A 21,132-nucleotide genomic window follows, 5' to 3' on the forward strand; every position below is an offset into this window, starting at 1 on the left:
CCCTCGGCCTCACTCAGTCAGAAATCTCTAAAAGCCACTCGGGCATAGCAAAAATGATAGTCAGCCCACAATATCATTTAAAAATGTCAAAAACGGAGTAAACATGGCTGAGTTATGAAAATAGTAGAATACAGCATGACTGAGTACAAATATGAAGTCAAAATAGTAAGGAATAGTAGTAAAAATCCCCTAAGGGTCCAAGACAGTTGGCACGAGGCCCAAATATGGCATTCAACCCAAAACATGATGATAGCAAATAGTTTTCAATCAAATACGAGGTTAAACAGTCATACGGGACGAACTAAGTCACAATCCCTAACGGTGCACGACCCCACGCTCGTCATCTAGCATGTTCGTCACCTCAAAGTAGCACAATGATGTGAAATCCGGGATTTCATACCCTTAGGACAGCATATACAATCATTACTTACCTCAATCCGGTCCAAACTCTAGCCCGCACTGCCTTTTCCTCTCGACTTGGCCTCCGAATGCTCCAAATCTAACCAAAATCAGATTCATACCATCAAAATATGCTAAAGGAACAAAGCCCACTCGAAATTAACCAGTTTACATAAAAAATCCCGAAATTGGCCAAACCCGAACCCCGGGCCCACATCTCGGAATTTGATAAAATTTACAAAACTAGAATCCTTACACTCTCACGAGTTCATACATATCTAGAATACCAAAATTCGACCACAAATGACCCCTCAAATCCCTAGATTAAGGTCTCCAATTTCCAAGCCCTAAACCCTCAATTCTGCTACTAATTTTCCATAGATTTCAAGCTTACAATGTTAAAATTCATCATAGAAACAAGTTTAGGGTCCAAAAACCTTACCTCCACGAAACCCTCTTGAATCCCCTCTTCAATTTGCTCTCCAAAGCTTTCTCCCGAATGAAATATGGTGAAAAACCACTCAAAATCGCGAAGAACCAAATATATAGATTCTGCCCCAGCTAAACCGCTTTTGCGGTACAAAATCTCTCACCTGCGGTCCTAGGTGCGCTTCTGCGCAAATCACTTAAGTGCCCCAGACCGCACCTGCGATCAAACTCCCGTACCTGCGCTAGCGCAGGTGCGCTCAATCATCTGCATCCGCGGTTCCAGCGCCTCTTGCCCATTTCCGCATCTCCAACCCATATACTTCTACGGGCCCGCACCTGCGATCCCCAAGACGCAGGTGCAGTTATGACATGAGTTTCAGCACTTCAGCTCCAAATTCCAACTCAAAATCTCCCGTCAACCATCCGAAATCACCTTGAGGCCCCATCCAAAAGCACGAACAAGTCATATACCACTATTCAAACTTACACCAATCATCGAAACACCTAAAGCAGCATCGAATTAAGCGCCCTTGACCGCACCTGCGATCAAACTGCTAGCACAGGTGCGCTCAATCTTCTGCATCTGCGGTTCCAGCGCCTCTTGCCCATTTCCGCATTTGCGACCCATATTGCACTTTTGCGGGCCTGCACCTGCGATCCCCAAGATGCAGGTGCGGTTATGACAGGAGTTTCAGCACTTCAGCTCCAAATTCGAACTCCAAATCTCCCGTCAACCATCCGAAATTATCCCAAGGCCCCCGGAGCCCCATACAAAAGCACGAACAAGTCATATACCACTATTCAAACTTACATCAATCTTTGAAACACCTAAAACAACATCGAATCAACCAAATGACATCGGATTCAAGCCTAAGGTTTCAAAAACTTCCAAATTTCTCTTTTGATCAAAAGGTCTATCAAACCTCGCCCGAATGACCTGAAATTTTGCACATACCTCACAAATGACACAACGAACCTTCTCCAACTTTTGGAATTCCATTTCGACCCCTATATCAAAATCTTACCTATCAACTGGAAAACGCCAAAATTCCAATTTTTGTCAACTTAAGCCTAAATCTACTCTGGACCTCCAAAACCCATTCCGGATGTGCTCCCAAGTCCAAAATCACCTAACGGAGCTAATCAAATCATAAAAATCAAAATCCGAGATCGAATGCTAAAAAGTCAAAACTTGGTCAAACCTTTCAAATTTTAAGCTTCCAACTGAGAATTGTTCTTCCAAATCCATTCCGATTACCCTGAAAACCAAAACCGACGATTTACATAAGTCATAATACAGCACACGGGGCTAGTCATTGCCCGAGAACTGGCAAGCGAAGTGCAAAAGCTCAAAACAATCAGTCAGGTCGTTACATCCTCCCCCACTTAAACATACGTTCGTCCTCGAACGTGCCCAGAGTTGTTCCGAAAACCATCAAATTGTTGTGTAACCTTACAATGCACATACCCGGGGGTGATCCCACATCACCCTATCTCATATAGGTCCGATAACACAATGTAACTGAAATTTCACAATCCAACCTAGCCCATAAACCTTAGAACCACATTTCCACTTCTAAAATCATCTACAAGATCAGAATCTCACATTTATACTCTGAATAAGATCGAACAAGCTTTAACAAACCCTACCTGCAGCCTCAAATGCAATTACATGATATACCACATAGCTCAAACTCTCATAGTGATAACTTCTGATCACAACAGTTGCTTAGAACTACCGAGTATTGATAATAAACCTCTTATCAAATAAAGCCTCATTCCAACACTTCCGTATACTGCCAATGATAAACAAAACATGTAGAAAGTCACAACCATTCCTTAGATCAACCATTCGTGAAGTCACTTCTCCTTTGGCAAAGACCATAGCAAATTTCTGAGCCGAACATTGATATTATCCTTCCAACACGCTGAAACCGAGTCCGTTTGTATTCATTATAGATCCCAACGATCTCATATAATCCAACACAACTACTCTGGTGACATGACATATCAATCCAATCTAAAGCAACAACTCATGCAATCCGCGCACCAATAAGCAACAATCCGAACGTACTCAAATCATAAAAAATGACACAAATGAGAGAGTTGTACCGCAAGTTCACCAGTACCACCACACACAATGCTAACCCGTCACACATCGTAGAAACAGAACACACGAATCTAACCCGAAGGGTCATACCTCCACATAACTTCGCTACAATGCGCGACCCTATCTAAACGTTGGTCCACATGAAAAACCTCAAGTCACTATGCTCAAAATCGACAACCACACGCAATTTAATGTTTAGAACCAAAGCAAATCATCATAACCACGGCGAAGCAATTAACATAACATTACACAAACACAAAAGGACACAACCGATACGCCATCTATCGAGCAATACCCAATACTCTTCCCGCTCGAATTCCACTAAGAGACCCCAATAAAACCGCATCACATGTGCCTATAACCAACAAATCCCAATGCCTCACAACATGGAAAGGTAACTCATAGATCTCCCCAGATCACTAATAAGCTCAATAACAATCGAATCAACACATCTCTCAACAATACAACTCGGAGTCAACAAAGCCGACACGATGTAGAACATACATCCATACTGGCCTACCAATGAACCCCTTATCAAGGAGTTCCTGAAGCTGCTCCTTCAACTCCTTAAACTCTGTCGGTGCCATATGATACAGTGCCCAGCACCAGATTAATACCGAAATCAATAACCCTATCTGGTGACATGCCCGGCAGTAGGAAACACATCCGAAAAATCCCTCACCACCGGAACTGAATCAATGGTAGGAGTCTCTGCACTGACATCCATCACGAAGGCCAAATAAGAAAGACAACCCTTCCCAGCCATCTGTTGGGTCTTCACAAATGAAACCACCCTATTAGGAACATAATTCGTCGAACCTCGCCACTCAATCTGTGACATTCCCGGCATAGCCAATGATGTCGTCCTAGCACAATAGCCTAGAATAACATGACACGGAGACAACCAGTCCATACCCAATATCATACCAAAATCTAGCATACTAAGCAACAAGGATCCACTCGAGTCTCCAAACCTCCAATAGTTACCACACCAGACCGATATATGCGGTCCACAACTATGACCTAACCTGTTTATGAGAACTTCTAGTCTCCAAATCAATACGGCACTTGAATCACCATATCCGATCCCAACTCCACCGTCCGAATATACAACACATCTCTAATACTCAATCATCCCACGAGAGACACTCCAAAAATTCTTTTGTGCCGCCAAGCAAACTCGAATATCAGTAGTCGATCCAATCAAGAGAGAGTCGCGATACTAATGATGTATTATTAACTAAATCACATTGCCCTTTCTGAAATGTATGTCCTTATCAAGCCACACCAATCAGTGATCTTATTTATCTAGTCATCTGAAACTGTCCATGCTACCCAAGAATTTGTGACCTTCCTTTCAAAATTGAACCGTGACCTTACACATGCAAATCTCAATCCTACACAACATATCGCATATAACATACCATCCATTCCGAGCTACAAGCAACTACGTACTCAACTAGCCAAGAACTTTCCATTGATCCCATCTAGAAGAAAATCACTACACATCCCATGTTCCTCACGCTCGCAGAAAATATACTTCTCTAACCATGGTAAAAACCATCAAGAACTCTCCGAATTCCATTTGCACTAAACTAACTGTCAGGACTGAATCCTTCTAACTCAACCAAGCTACGCAGGCCACTAAAACCCAAGAGCATTGCCGCGAAACACCTGTAGAAACTCATTACCTCGTAAGCACCCAAAGAACTAATCATAACCCTTACCATAATACCGCAATTCCTCAACTCAGACTCACCACACGAGACCCAAGCATAAAATCACACCGTCTAAGGCTCATAAGCCGCTGACTACTCTCTTAAATATCCCCAAAAGCACCACATCCGAAATACTTACCCTGAAGAGACTTCCTGCGAATCTAAAGCTATTACCTTCACCTTCCTGATACTGATGTATAAGATCCATAATGATATAGAAATACCACTAGTCGTAACACCCTCCAATGCAAACCTCAATTTCTAGCCAAATATACAACCTGAAAATTCCGAATTATTACATGTAAAATCTTGAATCCATTAGAACCATTCTCGAGAGTCACCCACTCTACTCAAACCGCAATTAGGCCGATCAAACGGACTGGACGACCTGTGTTCCATTAGCACTCCGACATCGCAGAATGTAACCTCACGTTAATGCAACCAAGCAACTTCATGTTCTATGCACCGTACATCCTTTACCAATAATAACTCAAGTCATTCTGTGATTCGCATACACCCATAAAGCATAACATAACCTTTATAGAAATTTCCTTTACTCGAGCTATCCTCGGTCTCAACCTACGTAAGCCATAACTGATTCACCAGTACGCCTCAAACTGGAACCAACATAGCACATAACCGTGCAATCAACTAATCAATAGCAGACTCCCCCACTTGGCTCAAAGCCATATATCAAAACACATAACAACTCATAATGCATATACTCAATTATTGTCATAATACCATAGTGAGATTAAACTCAATCTTTCATAAGCTCGTGCAACACAGACCATCTAGTACTTCAAATCTTCTGCAAATCTCGCATTTACCATCGTAACAGTCAAGCCCACTCTCTTAAACGACCCAAATCAAATTACACCACATCTATTCCACTGGTAAAAGAGATCTTCTAACAAACAACATAAGGATCACACAAACTTCAGAACACTCCGCAAGAGATAACCCACTTGCTTCGCCTCAAACTAACATCTCTTTATACCCTTCCACCGTCATAAACATTACGCAGTCACTTAATCTTCCTGAGTCTGAACTCATATCACAACGTAAAATCTACTTCACTTCCCAACTAGGCAACATGAAAAGATCCGTCAACACACCCACAACTCGGGGCTATACACCAAATCACGATGGAAATCAAGCACCAGATAGTTCTTGCTACTCCAAGTAGACCCTTCTCGTCTCATTCAAATCATATAAACACATCTCGCAGTCACATCATGCTCATCGCGTAGCTATCCAGTCATCACTCCTCTTAATAGGGACACTATCAAACATATAACTCCAGAAACACGTGTTCACGCAATCAACAGCTCAGGGCTCAAGCTAAAGGCAAGGACCGGCCTCAAGTCCTCCAGACTGGCCCCACATCAACACACAAAGATCATATCTCTCCCCTCGATTAGGGAATCACAAGCCGTTGATGCAAAGCCGATACCGAGCGTTCATGCGCGCATACGAACGCGTGGAAGGAATTCAAAGAGTTACATTTAGCTGAATTAAGGACGCACGAGTAGAATTCAAGAATGTGAAGTTTTTCCTAAAGGTTCTGCAGCCTCCCGAGGATAAGTACAAACATCTACGTACCGATCCGCGAGACTCTACTAAACCTGCTTATGACTCGTGAGACCTATGTAACCTTAGCTCTGATACTAACTTGTCACAATCCTAAACCAGATCTGGTCGTGATGGCGCCTATCGTGAAACAAAGCCAGCCAACACAAACCCCCAAACCAATTAAGTCAGTTATAATAATTCATTTTAAGTCATAAATAAGCTAAAAATCCCAAAATAAAGAGTAGAATAGGACAATGCGGAAACAACACAGCCCGACATCGGGGTGTCACCAGGCATGAGCATCTAAACATCCGTCTAAAAGAATGAAGAAACTAAATAGTCTAATACAAAGCTATTACAAAGGAAAATAAGGATAGGAAGGAGAAGTACTTGGCTGCAAACGCCGAGCAACTACCTAGTCAACTCCGAATAGCCTGCTAGAAAGCAATCAGCCCTCGCTAGCGTGACCCAAGACTCCTGGATCTGCACACAGAGTGCAGGGAGTAATGTGAATACGCCAACTCAGTAAGTAATAAAAGTAAAGGCAGATGAGTGATAAGAAAACACGTAAAACACAGCATAATGCTACAATGAAACAGTATAAAACCAGAACAATGCAATAAAATAGTAAAAGCTCGTAAAAACACCTTAGTTCAGTAAAACCCTCTTTAAAACCTCTTTTAGCAGTTCAAATGAGTGATGAAAACCGGGAGAAAAGGGATAGAAACACAAATCAGCCCCTCGGGCAAAATACCAATAGAACCAGCCCCTCGAGCAATAACATGAACAACAACAGCCCCTCAAGTAATATCACATCTCACACTGGGTACCCGCGGTCACTGGGGGTGTACAGACTCCGGGAGGGGCTCCTTACAGCCCAAGCGCAATATCAAGCCATCTCGTGGCCTAATCAAATAGGCACTCGGCCTTATAACAAGCTACCTCATGGTGTAACAAATCAGGCCCTCGGCCTCATAGTCATGAATCAGTACAATATCGTTACGGCGCACAACCCGATCCCAAAATAACCTCACAACACAGACCCTCGGTCTCACTCAGTCAGAAATCTCTAAAAGCCACTCAGGCATAGTAAAACATGATACTCAACCCACAATATCATTTAAAAATGTCAAAAAAGGAGTAAACATGGTTGAGTTATGAAAATAGTAGAATACAGCATGACTGAGTACAAATATAAAGTCAAAACAGTGAGGAATAGTAGCAAAAATCACCTAAGGGTCCAAGACAGTTGGCATGAGGCCCAAACATGGCATTCAGCCCAAAACATGATGATAGCAAACAGTTTTCAATCAAATACGCGGTTAAACAGTCATACGGGACGGACTAAGTCACAATCCCCAATGGTGCACAACCCCACGCTCGTCATCTAACATGTGCGTCACCTCAAGTAGCACAATAATGTGAAATCTGGGGTTTTATACCCTCAGGACAGCATTTACAATCATTACTTACCTTAATCCGGTCCAAACTCTAGTCCACGATGCCTTTGCCTCTCGACTCGGCCTCCGAATGCTCCAAATCTAACCAAAATCAGATTCATACCATCAAAATATGCTAAGGACACAAAGCCCACTCGAAATTAAGCAGTTTACATAAAAAATCCCGACCCCCGGGCCCACGTCTCGGAATTTGATAAAATTCACAAAACTAGAATCCTTACACTCTTACGAGTTCATACATATCAAGAATACCAAAATCCGACCACAAATGACTCCTCAAATCCCTAGATTAAGGTCTCCAATTTCCAAGCCCTAAACTCATAATTTTGCTACTGATTTTCCATAGATTTCAAGCTTACAATGTTAAAATTCATCATAGAAACAAGTTTAGGGTCCAAAAACCTTACCTTCACGAAACCCTCTTGAATTCCCTCTTCAATTTGCTCTCCAAAGCTTTCTCCCGAATGAAATATGGTGAAAAACCACTCAAAATCGCGAAGAACCAAATATATAGATTCTGCCCCAGCTAAACCGCTTTTGAGGTACAAAATCTCTCACCTGCGGTCCTAGGTGCGCTTCTGCGCAAATCACTTAAGTGCCCCAGACCGCACCTGCGATCAAACTCCCGTACCTGCGCTAGCGCAGGTGCGCTCAATCTTCCGCATCCGCGGTTCCAGCGCCTCTTGCCCATTTCCGCATCTCCAACCCATATACTTCTACGGGCCCGCACCTGCGATCCCCAAGACGCAGGTGCAGTTATGACATGAGTTTCAGCACTTCAGCTCCAAATTCCAACTCAAAATCTCCCGTCAACCATCCGAAATCACCTTGAGTCCCCATCCAAAAGCACGAACAAGTCATATACCACTATTCAAACTTACACCAATCAACGAAACACCTAAAACAGCATCGAATCAACCAAATGACATCGGATTCAAGCCTAAGATTCCAAAAACTTCCAAATTTTGCTTTTGATCAAAAAGGTCTATCAAACCTCGCCTGAATGACCTGAAATTTTGCACACACCTCATAAATGACACAACGGACCTTCTCCAACTTCCGAAATTCCATTCTGACCCCTATATCAAAATCTCACCTATCAACTGAAAAACGCAAAAATTTCAATTTTCGCCAACTCAAGCCTAAATATACTCCAGACCTCCAAAACCTATTCCGGATGCGCTCCCAAGTCCAAAATCACCTAACGGAGCTAATCAAATCATAAAAATCAAGATCCGAGATCGATTGCTAAAAATTCAAAACTTGGTCAAACCTTTCAAATTTTAAGCTTCTAACTGAGAATTGTTCTTCCAAATCCATTCCGATTACCCTGAAAATCAAAACCGATGATTTACATAAGTCTTAATATATCACACAGGGCTAGTCATTGCCCGAGAACTGGCGAGCAAAGTGCAAAAGCTCAAAACGACCGGTCGGGTCATTACAACAAATAAGAATTAATCGCATCTGGATAAGTAAGTTTCCTTTTGAACTTTCCGTAGTGAACATAAGTTGGATATACTCGATCAATCGGTAGATTTGATATATTTGAACCGTCGAACTTTGGTGTATACCTAGACAGCCATATATCACACAATTAACCCTTAACCGTCTTTGGTTCTTATTGTTGTGTTTGTTTCAGCCATGAACACTGCCTGATTTCATAAGTGCGTAGAGAACTGGCCTTACAAAATTCTCCATGAAGCGGCTTACACCTCACACTTACATAGGTGATTCCTAAATGTATTATTCCGTAGATACACTATTTGATATACCCCGTATCAAACTTAGAAACCATTAAAAAGCCTTAACACCTTATCCTTAGTACTGAACATTGTCTTCATCATGAGAATGGACCAAAAATTTATTTGACAATATTGAACCATCACTAATTTTTTATTTGATCTCCTTGAACCTAGATCTTGGGATCTCCAGTCTTCTAGGTAGAGTTACCGCCACAGTGACTTGTCCTCGGGCATAGTCTCATTCCCTTTGATGACTTCTCAACCGCCTCTCTAGTTAGGACTTTTGTACGCGGATCCGATACATTATCTTTTGAATTTACATAGTCAATTGTGATAATTCAAATAGAGAGTAGTTGTCTAATGGTATTATGTCTTCGTCGTATGTAACGAGATTTCTCGTTATACATAATGCTCCCTACCCTTCCTATTGCCGTTTGACTATCGCAATGTATGCATATAGGGGCCAAAGATTTGGGCCAAAATGGAATATCTTCCAAGAAATTTTGGATCCATTCAACTTCTTCATCGGTCTTGTCTAAAGCTATAAACTCAGATTCCATTGTAGACCGGGCGATACATGTCTGTTTGGACGACTTCCAAGACACTGCTCCTCCACCAATGGTAAAAACGTATCCACTTGTGGATTTTGATTTTGTTGATCCGGTAATCCAATTTGCATCACTATATCCCTCAATAACTGCGGGATATTTATTGTAATGTAATGCATAGTCTTGGTTATATTTCAAATATCCCAATACTTGTTTCATTACTATCCAATGAGCTTGGTCGGGATTACTCGTATATCGACTAAGCTTACTTATCTCACAAGCTATATCAAGTCGTGTACAATTCATAATGTACATCAAACTTCCCAACACTCGAGCATATTCCAATTGAGACTTGCTTTGACCTTTATTCTTCACAAGAGTATGGTTTAAATCAATTGGTATTTTTGCAACTTTAAAGTCCAAATATTTGAACTTTTCAAGTAAAATTTTAATATAATGAGATTGAGACAAAGCTAGACTTTGAGGAGTTTGAAGGATCTTAATTCCCAAAATTAAATCAGCAATTACTAAGTCTTTCATATCAAACTTACTAGTAAGAATGTGCTTACTATCATTTATGTTAGCAATGTTGTTACTCATTATCAACATATCATCCACATATAAACAAACAATGACTATTTAATTTGGAGTATTCTTAATGTAAATAGATTTTTCACACTCATCGATCTTGAAACCATTTGACAACATTGTTTGGTCAAATTTCGCATGCCATTATTTTGGTGTTTGTTTTAGTACGTAAACTGAGTTAACTAGTCAACACGTCTTCTTTTCTTTTTCGGGAACTACAAACCCTTCGGGTTGTTCCATATAAATCTTTTTCTCCAAATCTCCATTTAAGAAGGTTGTCTTCACATCCATCTAATGGATTTGAAGGCCATACACGGTGGCTAACGCTATTAACACCCGGATAGATGTAATCCTTGTTACCGGCGAGTATGTGTCAAAGTAATCAAGACCTAAGACCTTCTCATTGTCTCAACCCTTTAACAACTAATAAGAATGCCATTTTCCAATAAGAATGCCAAAAAATCTTGTCCAAAGAAAGTATATGTCCTTTGACGTTTACTACGTCTTGGACTTTCTTCATCAAAAGTATTTTCCTTTGCTTCTTCCTGAGGTCGCTTAGATTTTTCACTAGACGGATCACATTCCATTTTATACGAATAAATATTCTCAAAGAAGTCAACATTATCTGATTCAATTACCGTATTAGTACGAATGTCGAAATTTTCTGATTTATGAACCAAAAACGATATGCCTTACTATTTGTTGCATATCCTATGAAAACGCAATCAGCAGTTTTCGGTCCAATCTTTACCCTTTGGGTTTAGGGACCTGCACTTTAGCCAAACACCCCCACACTTTAAAATATTTTAAGTTGGGTTTCCTTCTTTTTCATTTTTCATATGAAATGGATTGCATTTTTCTATGGGGAACTCAATTGAGTATTCGGTTAGCTGTAAGAATAGCTTCCCCCTACAAGTTCTGAGGTAAACCAAAACTTATTATCAAGGCATTCGGCATCTCTTTTAACGTTCTATTCTTTCTTTCCGCAATTTCATTAGATTGCGGTGAGTAAGGGCAGTTGTTTGGTGAATAATTCCATATTCCAAACATATTTCTTCAAAAGGGGATTCATATTCGCCGCCCCTATCACTTCTTATCATTTTGATCTTTTTGTTTAGTTGCGTTTCAACTTCATTTTTGTATTGCTTGAATGTATCAATTGTTTCATCTTTACTATTAAGTAAGTAAATATAGCAATATCTAGCATTGTCGTCAATAAAAGTTATGAAATACTTTTTCCCACCGCGAGATGGTATTGACTTCATGTCGCAAATATTTGTGTGAATTAAGTATAAAGGATATGAATTCCTTTCAACTTACTTATAAGGATGCTTAACATACTTTGATTCCACACATATTTGATATTTCGAGTTATTGCATTGAAACTTAGACAATACTTCCAAATTAATCATTTTTCGCAAAGTTTTAAAGTTGACATGGCCTAAACATTCATGTCATAAATTATATGACTCAAGCAAGTAAGAAGAAGCTGAAATTTTATTCATATCAATAGCAATTACATTGAGTTTGAAAAGGCCCTCGGCAAAGTAACCTTTTCCTATATACATTTCATTCTTACTAACTATAACTTTGTCGGAAACAAAAACACACATAAAGTCGTTCTTGACTACAAGTGATGTCGAGACTAAATTCTTCCGCATTTCAGGAACATAGAGGATATCATTTAGAGTCACAATCTTTCCAAAAGTCATCTTCAAAGCTATCTTGCTCATTCCTTCAATTTTTGCAGTAGTGAAATTTGCCATAAAAACTATCTCGTCGGGTCCAGTTGGAGCATAAGAAGTAAACAACTCCTTATTCGAACAAACATGACGAGTTGCCCCCGAATCAATCCACCATTCTCTAGGATTTCCGACTAGGTTGCATTCCGAAAGCATGGCACATAAATCGTCTATTTTATCATTCTTCTCAATCATGTTTGCTTGGCTTTTCTTCTTGTCCTTCTTTGGTGCATGGTATTCAGCGGCCTTGTGTCCAACCTTTCCATAGTTGTGGCAATTACCTTTGAACTTCTTTTTGCTTGGGTAATTCTTTGGTCCAGACAACTTTTTTCTCTTTTTGCTCGTTGAAGCTTCCTCAACAATATTTGCACCCATTATTGTTGAATTTTCACGAGACTTCTTTTCTGCAGCCTTGTTGTCCTTTTCAATCCTTAGGTGAACAATAATGTCTTCCAATATCATCTCCTTGCGCTTATGTTTCAAGTAGTTTTTAAAGTCCTTCCACATCGGAGACAACTTTTCAATAAATGCCGCAACTTAAAATGCTTCATTTATGACCATACCTAAAATCATAAATTTAGAATTAATAATATAATTAATATCTTTAATAAAAATATTGATTCGATTTATACCTTTGGCAAGGAGGTCTTGAACGATGACTTGCAGTTCTTGAACTTGAGTTATGACAGACTTACTGTGAACCATTTTAAAGTCCAAGAACTTTGCGGCAACAAACTTCTTAAGTCCAGCATCTTCTGTCTTATACTTCTTTTCAAGTGCGTTCCACAATTCTTTCAAAGTTTTCATAACACTATAAATATTGTACAAGCCATCTTCCAAACAACTCAATATTTAATTTTTGCACAAGAAGTCAGAATGCTTCCATGCCTCCGTGACCACAAACCTCTTATTAGCCGGAGTCTCTTCTCCCAAGACTGGAATGTCCCTGCTTATAAAGTGTTGTAGACTGAGTGTGGTCAAGTAGAAGAACATTTTGTGCTGCCAGCGTTTGAAGTTCACGCCGAAAAATTTTTCGGGCTTTCTGCCGGTGCCATCATCGGTGCAGGCGTTGTGCGACTTGAAGACGCCATAGCCATTGCAACAGTAGTCGTTCCAATAGAACCATTTTGTTGTTCCGTACTTGTTGTCATTTTTTTGTAAAAGAAATTGATACAACCAGAATTAGTATCTCGATGAAGTTTTTATATCTTCAAACCGAATACAAACAACCGAGTAGAAAATCACAAGGATTTTTAATCTCGGATTGAGTAGAAAGTCGCAAAGACTTTAATCTCAAACTGTAGTAGAAAATCCGAAGATTTTAATTTCCAAATCAGGAGTAGAAAATCACTATGATTTTAGTCTCCAAAACCAGAAAGTAAGATGAATACAGAAATAATTTTAAATTCTTTAAGCTTGTTAATTCTCTGTATTCAAAACCAGAAAACTAGAAAACGTTAGTTTAAGAAAACAAAACAGAAAAAAATTCCGAGCCCACAATTTTCTTGTATGTCCTTAAAGAATTTAATCCTTTCATAGTTGCCCAAGGTTTCAGATTAATTCCTCCCAGGATAGAACGAAATAACTATTTTGTGATAGCAACACTTCAAATCACCAAACTTCGGTGAACTCAAATGGCGGAGCAAATCACACAAAATGCTTACGTTTTTTGCTTTGAAAAACAATGCAGAATGCAGTAAATAGAGGGGAGAGAATTTCAGATTCTCAGTGGTGAAAAATGAGGTTGAGCCTCTCTATTTATAGCCAACAGAGTTGAGTTCCAACATGTGCAAAGGTGCCTGTTCGGTTGAAGAGGTATTTATTCGACAGAATTTCTGTTAAACGAAATGGCAGGTCACGAAATTGATCATTAGAAGTGCCACGAATTTAGTAATTTTCCGCGCAAAAATATTAGGAAAGGAAATAATAAATGACGAAAATGGAACTAAATTTGGTCAAAAAATTATCAATCAATAATTTGACCAAAGCCGTAATCGAGCGACGATGACGGCGCGAGGCTTACTCTCTTCTCAACTCTTTAAGAGTTAGAAGAAGTGCTTCTATATATAAGCACAAGAATTTTCATCTTCCTATCCAATGAAGGAAAAGTTTCTTTGTAAAAGGGACTAATTCAAATTTTCATTTCCCTCCGTTTCTTTTCCCACCATTTTTCATTCACACCTCTTTTGTTTTAATTAACAAAACCCTACATAAAGTATGGTTAATTGATTTTCTCTACATAAGAAATGTAGAGAAAATAGAGTGCGTGACTCAGGTGCAGGCTGCTCGAAGAAGACAAATGATAAACTCATCGTTTTGCTTCATGTCTTAGAACCCCGGCTGTTCCCTGTATGGTGGCAGTTCTCTTTTTTCTTCTCATATAATCATATTTGTGTACTTCTATTGGTTATACGGTCCACCCCTAATATTATTTAATTTTTTTTAACCTTTTTTTTTGTTTCTAAATTGTACGTTATTGCGATGTCAATTATAGAATTGAGATTAAGAGAAGTTGGGAGCAGCCCATTAGTTTTTTAGTCCTTTATAGATTTTTGTTAGTTTTATATCTTTATTGTAGTAAGAAACTTTTATTTCTAGACATAAAAGATCTGAAAATAACAAATAAGAGACGTTTACATGGTCAAATTATAAATGGGTGTATGAGACCATTTACTCCTTGACACAAGTAAATATGTTCAATCAATTTCCATAGATAAAAGTTATTGTCTCCCTAAAGGTTGCCCTTGAGTTTAATTGCTTGTCTTATATAGTATCAATAGTAAAAATTCTTTTTCCCAATTTGTTGGTCGCCTTCCCAGCAATGTCATGACTTGCACTCAAATAAGTCACCTGGAACGGAAGTGTTTAAGTTTCTTTTCCAATACTCAAATGGTTGTGCGTATTTAAACTGTAAACACTTTTAGTTTCCTATAATCAGCTCTACTTTGAATGAATAATGAAAAAGGATATGAAAGAAAAAGATAGTTTTATTTACTACTAGTAGTCTGAGCTCTAAGCAACTGCCCCCTTAGTTGTTTTCTTTCTTTTAATTGTTTCATTTTCATCTTAATTTTTTTTTTTGGGGGGGGAAAGAGATGAGGAGAAAAGACGATCGCAAAAGTACAATAGCATTTACTGTTTTCCCTGCGCCCAACTATAATTTTTTTGCAAGGCGTGGAAAAGAACAAAATGCATGTGAAAATATGTGGCTGTGGCCTGTGTTACAATTCACCAAAGCAAGTCCCATACATTCCCTGCCCACCTCACATGAAACATACTTCTGCATTGCAGTTTGTTTTGTTTCTGCTTTTGCTTTATCTTTCCTGTATAATACTTTTTTCGTTTTAATTTATGTGTCTTATTTTTTTTATTTTGTTTTAAAAAAAATATATCTTTTTAATAACTAGTAGTTCCTTAGCTCTAACTTTTTATCTAATATATTTTAGACTACAAAATTCAAGTACATTTTAATATGTTAGGCACATCTTTAATTTAATATCACAGGATTCAAAAATCTTTTTTATTTTTTAAAATTTTGTGTCCGTTCAAACTAAGACACATAAATTAAAAAAGAGGGAGTATAATTTTCAATTTAACATAATCGTTTATCTGAACATGTGATTGTAGTCAAAAGTCTTTTTTCAACTTTTAACAAATGAGTAGTAACTCACACTTTTTTTTTGCATGTGATATATACTACTAGTAACAAAATAAAGAGTCAGGCGTCGTTAATAATCGCATTACCTACGCGATGCCCAAGGTATACATATGGGAGAATGTGTCAATCTGGTCCAGGACACCTATACCATAAACCTCTGTGCAATTCGCCTGAAATCCACTTTTCAGCTTCAAAATAATAATAAGTTGTTTGATTTTTGTAAATAAAATCACACATAGTATAATCATGTACGACTAAAACAACATTCAATTTCTGGATTAAATTCCACATAAATTACCTCGAAATTCAATGAAGAAATCAAATTTTATACTAATTTTGGTATAGCTTATACGCGGATTTATATATTATTGTTGCGGAATATCGTGTGTTAACTAGCACACAATCACACACAAAGCAAATAAAGAAGAAAAATCAACACAAGGATTTAACGAGGTTCGGCTAAGCCTAATCCTCGGGGCAAAAGCAGAGATAGTTTTCCACTATGAATGAGAAGAAAATCACAGTACCATCTCTAGGATCCCCAACTACAACCTCTATATGTAGATCCCAAAAGGTCCCAAACATATAAGAGAAAGGTTTCCCAATTTGACAAGGACTATAGATTTTCCTTTCCTAAATCTATTAGGACAATGAGTTTTACTAAACCTATAGGGATTATGGATTTCCTAAAAATACAAGGAAATAATTCAAGCCACAAATAACAAATCTTCCCCTTGGCATGAATTCTCTTCATCAACAGGAACAACGTCTCTCTATCTTGCCCTCAGCCCCCGCAAGAGCTCTATCCATTACCGCACACATCAACCAAGTCTAGGCAACACCTAAACTTGTTAAGAGACTCAATCTCTTTAGCCATAGCACTAATCCGTCGATTTGGTTCTACACTCGGAATAGCTTCTGGATAGCTATAACACTCAAACGCATCAACGGTCTCTGCAACTGCCAAAGCAGATCCCATAGGATTTGCATATCCAAGAAGATTCTCATCAACTATATTTGCAAATCTTTGTGGTTGGTTGATCACTCTCTAATCTCTGCCTGTTGCAATGTTACATGGTGGTTGTTGCACAGGTGCATCAACATTATCATCTTGATAATATTTTGCACCTCATCCACTTCCTCTAGTTTAGAACTACTGGGCTGAGCTAGTGGAGATTCAATTTCTAGCTCTATGCAGTCACTAACACCACGATCTGTTTCTGCTATTGCCTTCTCCCTCTGACTGTCCAATGAGGCAGATTCATTGAATTTTACATCCCTACTGATAATTAGCCCTGGAGTATTTTGATCTGTGTACCACAACCTATAACTTTTCGCTCCAGTTGCATACCCTAGAAATATGCACTTCTTTGCCCTCAGCTCAAGTTTTTCATCCCTCACATGAGCATAAGCAGGACAACCAAATATGCTTAAATTTGAATAATCAGCAGGCGAACCGGACCATACCTCAAAAAGAGTTTTGAACTCATTAGCTGTGGATGGAGATCTGTTGACCAAATAACAAATTGTATTGATTGCTTCAGCCCAAAATCTTTGCTAACACATGAGTGTGAAATCATGCTTCGTGCCCTATCATAAAGCATTCTATTCATACGTTCTGCAACACCATTTTGTTGTGGTGTTCCGACACAGGTGCGGTGTCTCAATATGCCCTCTCTGCTGCAGAAATTATCGAACTTAGAATTGCAAAATTCCAACCCATTATCAGTTCGAAGATGCTTAACTTTTCTTTCTGTCTGTCTCCCAACCATCGTCTTCCATTTAACAAATGTCGAAAATGCCTCATCTTTTATTTTCAGCAAATACACCTACACCATCCTTGAGCAATCATCAATCAAAGTCATAAAATACCTGGCACCACTCTTGGAGGGAACTCTGTTTGGACCCTACAAGTCAGAATGTATATAATCTAACTTGTCTCTTGTCTTGTACTCGGCCTTCTTGCTGAACTTTACCCTTGTCTGTTTACCAAATACACAATGCTCACAAAAATTCAAAACTTGATTTTTGTACCCATTCAGTAAATTCTGCTTACTCAACAAAGACAATCCATTATCACTCATATGGCTAAGTCACAAGTGCCACAACTGAGACTGATTCATATCACTTTTTCCAGAAGCTATAGCAGCTTCCCCTTCAACTACACTGTCCTGAAGATGATACAATTTAGAATGTAGTTTACCCTTTATGAGTACCATGGAGCCTTTACACACTTTAGATATTCCATTCTTGGAGTGAAATTTATACCCTTGATCATCCAAAGTCGAAAGAGAAATCAAATTTTTCTTTATCCGAGGAACATGCCAACACTTAATGTTTCTGATAATTCCGTCGAACATTTTCAATTTGATGTTACCAACCCCCTCTACTGGTAATGGATTATCATCTCCCATGTGGACAATCCCACTCATTTGCTTGTAAGTTGCAACCCATTCTTGTGTGGACACATGTAGAAAGTAGCACCAGAATCAAGAACCCAAGAATTCTGCCCATAACTAGAACTCACAGCACAAACTTCCCCTACATAGTCACTATCATCAGAATTATTGCCAGTGTCAACAATATTTGCCGAATTATCTATTTTCTGCTTCCCTCTTTTCTCCTTCAGCTTAGGACAATCTCTCTTGTAGTGATCTTGCTCCCCACACTCATAACAGTATTGCTTCCTTGCTCTAGACTTGATCTGGCAGTTGACTTTTTCCTGTTAAAGTCCTTTTGTTGTGTTCTTCCTCTAATCACAAGACCCTCGCCCTCAATTCTGCTATCTGAAAAACTCTTTTTTAACTCTTTAGATTTTAGTGTATTACTAACATCTTCCAGTGAAATGTTGTCTTTCCCATATAGCAGCGTATCAGCAAAAGTATCATAAGACGGTGGTAAAGAACATAGCACAATCAAGACCTGATCCTCACTCTCAATTTTGATATCCACATTCTTCAGGTCCATTATAATTGAATTAAACTCACAAATGTGAGTTTTAACAGATGTACCTTCATTCATACAGAGATTGTATAACCTCTTTTTCAGGTAGATGCAGCTTGTTAGCGATTTCTTAGAATACAGATCTTCTAGCTTCTTCCATGCCGTTGCTGCAGAATTTTCTTCAGCAATTTCCCGAAGAACGCTATCTATAACGCTCATGAAGATCGCATTCAAAGCCCTCTCCTTCAGGATTTCCTTCTCTGTCTCTTTCATCTCTTCAGGAAAATCCTCATCAATTGCCTTCCATAACCCTTGTAGCACCAATGACGATTTCATCCTAATCTTTCATATACTGAAACTAGAACCCCCGTCAAATTTCTCTACTTCGTACTTTGTTGAAGATGATGAAGACATCTTAACCTTAGATTATATGTAGAAACTCGAACCTTGCTCTGATGTCAATTGTTGCGGAATATCGTGAGTTAACTAGCAAACAATCACACACAAAGCAAATAGAGAAGAAAAATCAACACAAGGATTTAACGAGGTTCGGCTAAGCCTAATCCTCGGGGGCAAAAGCAGAGAGAGTTTTCTATTATGAATGAGAAGAAAAGCACAGTACCATCTCTAGTATCCCCAACTACAACCCCTATATATAGATCCCAAAAGGTCCCAAACATATAAGGGAAAAGTTTCCTAATTTGACAAGGACTATAGTTTTTTCTTTCCCAAATCTATTAGGACAATGAGTTTTACTAAACCTATAGGGATTATGAGTTTTCTAAAAATACAAGGAAATAATTCAAGTCACAAATAACAATTATTTGATCATGTATAATAAAATTAGAGATATCAAGACAGTTAAAGAATGAACAAAATTAAATGATTGTTCCAGAATGGTTATTTTATGTATAACAAAATCATATGCGGCGTATTGTTTGTATTGTAGGTGGTGCTTTTTTTGTTTCCCTGCCGTAATGGAACCCGATTATATTTGGATTCACGCTACGTAGGACCCCATTCGGGGGAAGTCTTCCCTACCAAGGATTTTTTCGTACCCAGTGCTCGAATCCGATATCTCTGGTTAAGAGATGAACAACCCATTCGCTGCACCACGTCCGGTAGTGGTGTATTGTAGGTGGTGTTATAGCACATACGAATAACTAATTTGTGTAATGATCAGTATGTGTTGATTCCACACCACTCGGCTTTTTCAAAATGAGGATTAAGAGTTAAGACTATTGATTCGTGATGAAATCTAGCAACCATCACGACTTTTGCCTCTAATCAAGGCGAAATGACTCAAAGATTTTATTGATGCTTTATTTACTCATATGCCCTTTATATCTCTCTTAATTGCGCATTTGCCCCTACAAAGTCCAGCCATAGAAAATCCCCACTAACTTCTTCTGCCTTTATTATGTTCCAACTGAAGAAAGTCAGCATGTCAATATTCATACATATTATACCATTACTTTTGTTAAAATATTTTAGTATTTAATCCAACTGGCATCATCACTTTCTAGATCATTTTTCTTTTATAATTTATAGCCGTATATAGGATAATATAATACAAGTATAGTTGCTTAGCTTTACGTTTAGATTAATTTAATTACTCGATGATAGAGGAGATTACCACGATTGATCAACTGAGGTAGGTCATGTCAAGTAAATATCATAAACGTCAATGTTCCAAGGCGAACTCCAACAAATGAAAAATGGGTTTGGGAGTGTAGGCAGTTAATAGAATAAGAACAAGTAGTAATAGATAAAGCTCCGTACGATTTCTTATTTGGTTCTCTTTAATTTCATTCAAGTTTTCTTTCCATACTCTTTGCTTTTCTTCTAATAGCCTGTTTGGCCAAGTTTTTTTTTTTTGGGTCAAAAACACTTTTGGCCAAAAATTGAGGTGTTTCGTCAAGCTTTTGGAAGGAAAAAAAAAAACTTTTGAGGAGAAACAGAAGTCGTTTTGGAGAAGTAAAAAAAAGTAGGTTCTCTCCAAAAGTATCTTTCTGAGAAGCACTTTTGAGAAAAATACACTTAAAAGCAGTTTTCAAAAGCTTGGCCAAACACTGATTACTGCTCAAAAATACTTTTCTAATTAATTAGCCAAATACAAACTATTTCTCACCAAAATCACTTCTTTTAGAAAGTACTTTTGAGAAAAACACTTCCCAAAATAAGCTGATTTTAGAAGTTTGGCCAAACGGACTATAA

The sequence above is a fragment of the Nicotiana sylvestris genome, chromosome 6 (genome assembly GCF_000393655.2).
Source record: "Nicotiana sylvestris chromosome 6, ASM39365v2, whole genome shotgun sequence".
Lineage (NCBI taxonomy): Eukaryota > Viridiplantae > Streptophyta > Magnoliopsida > Solanales > Solanaceae > Nicotiana > Nicotiana sylvestris.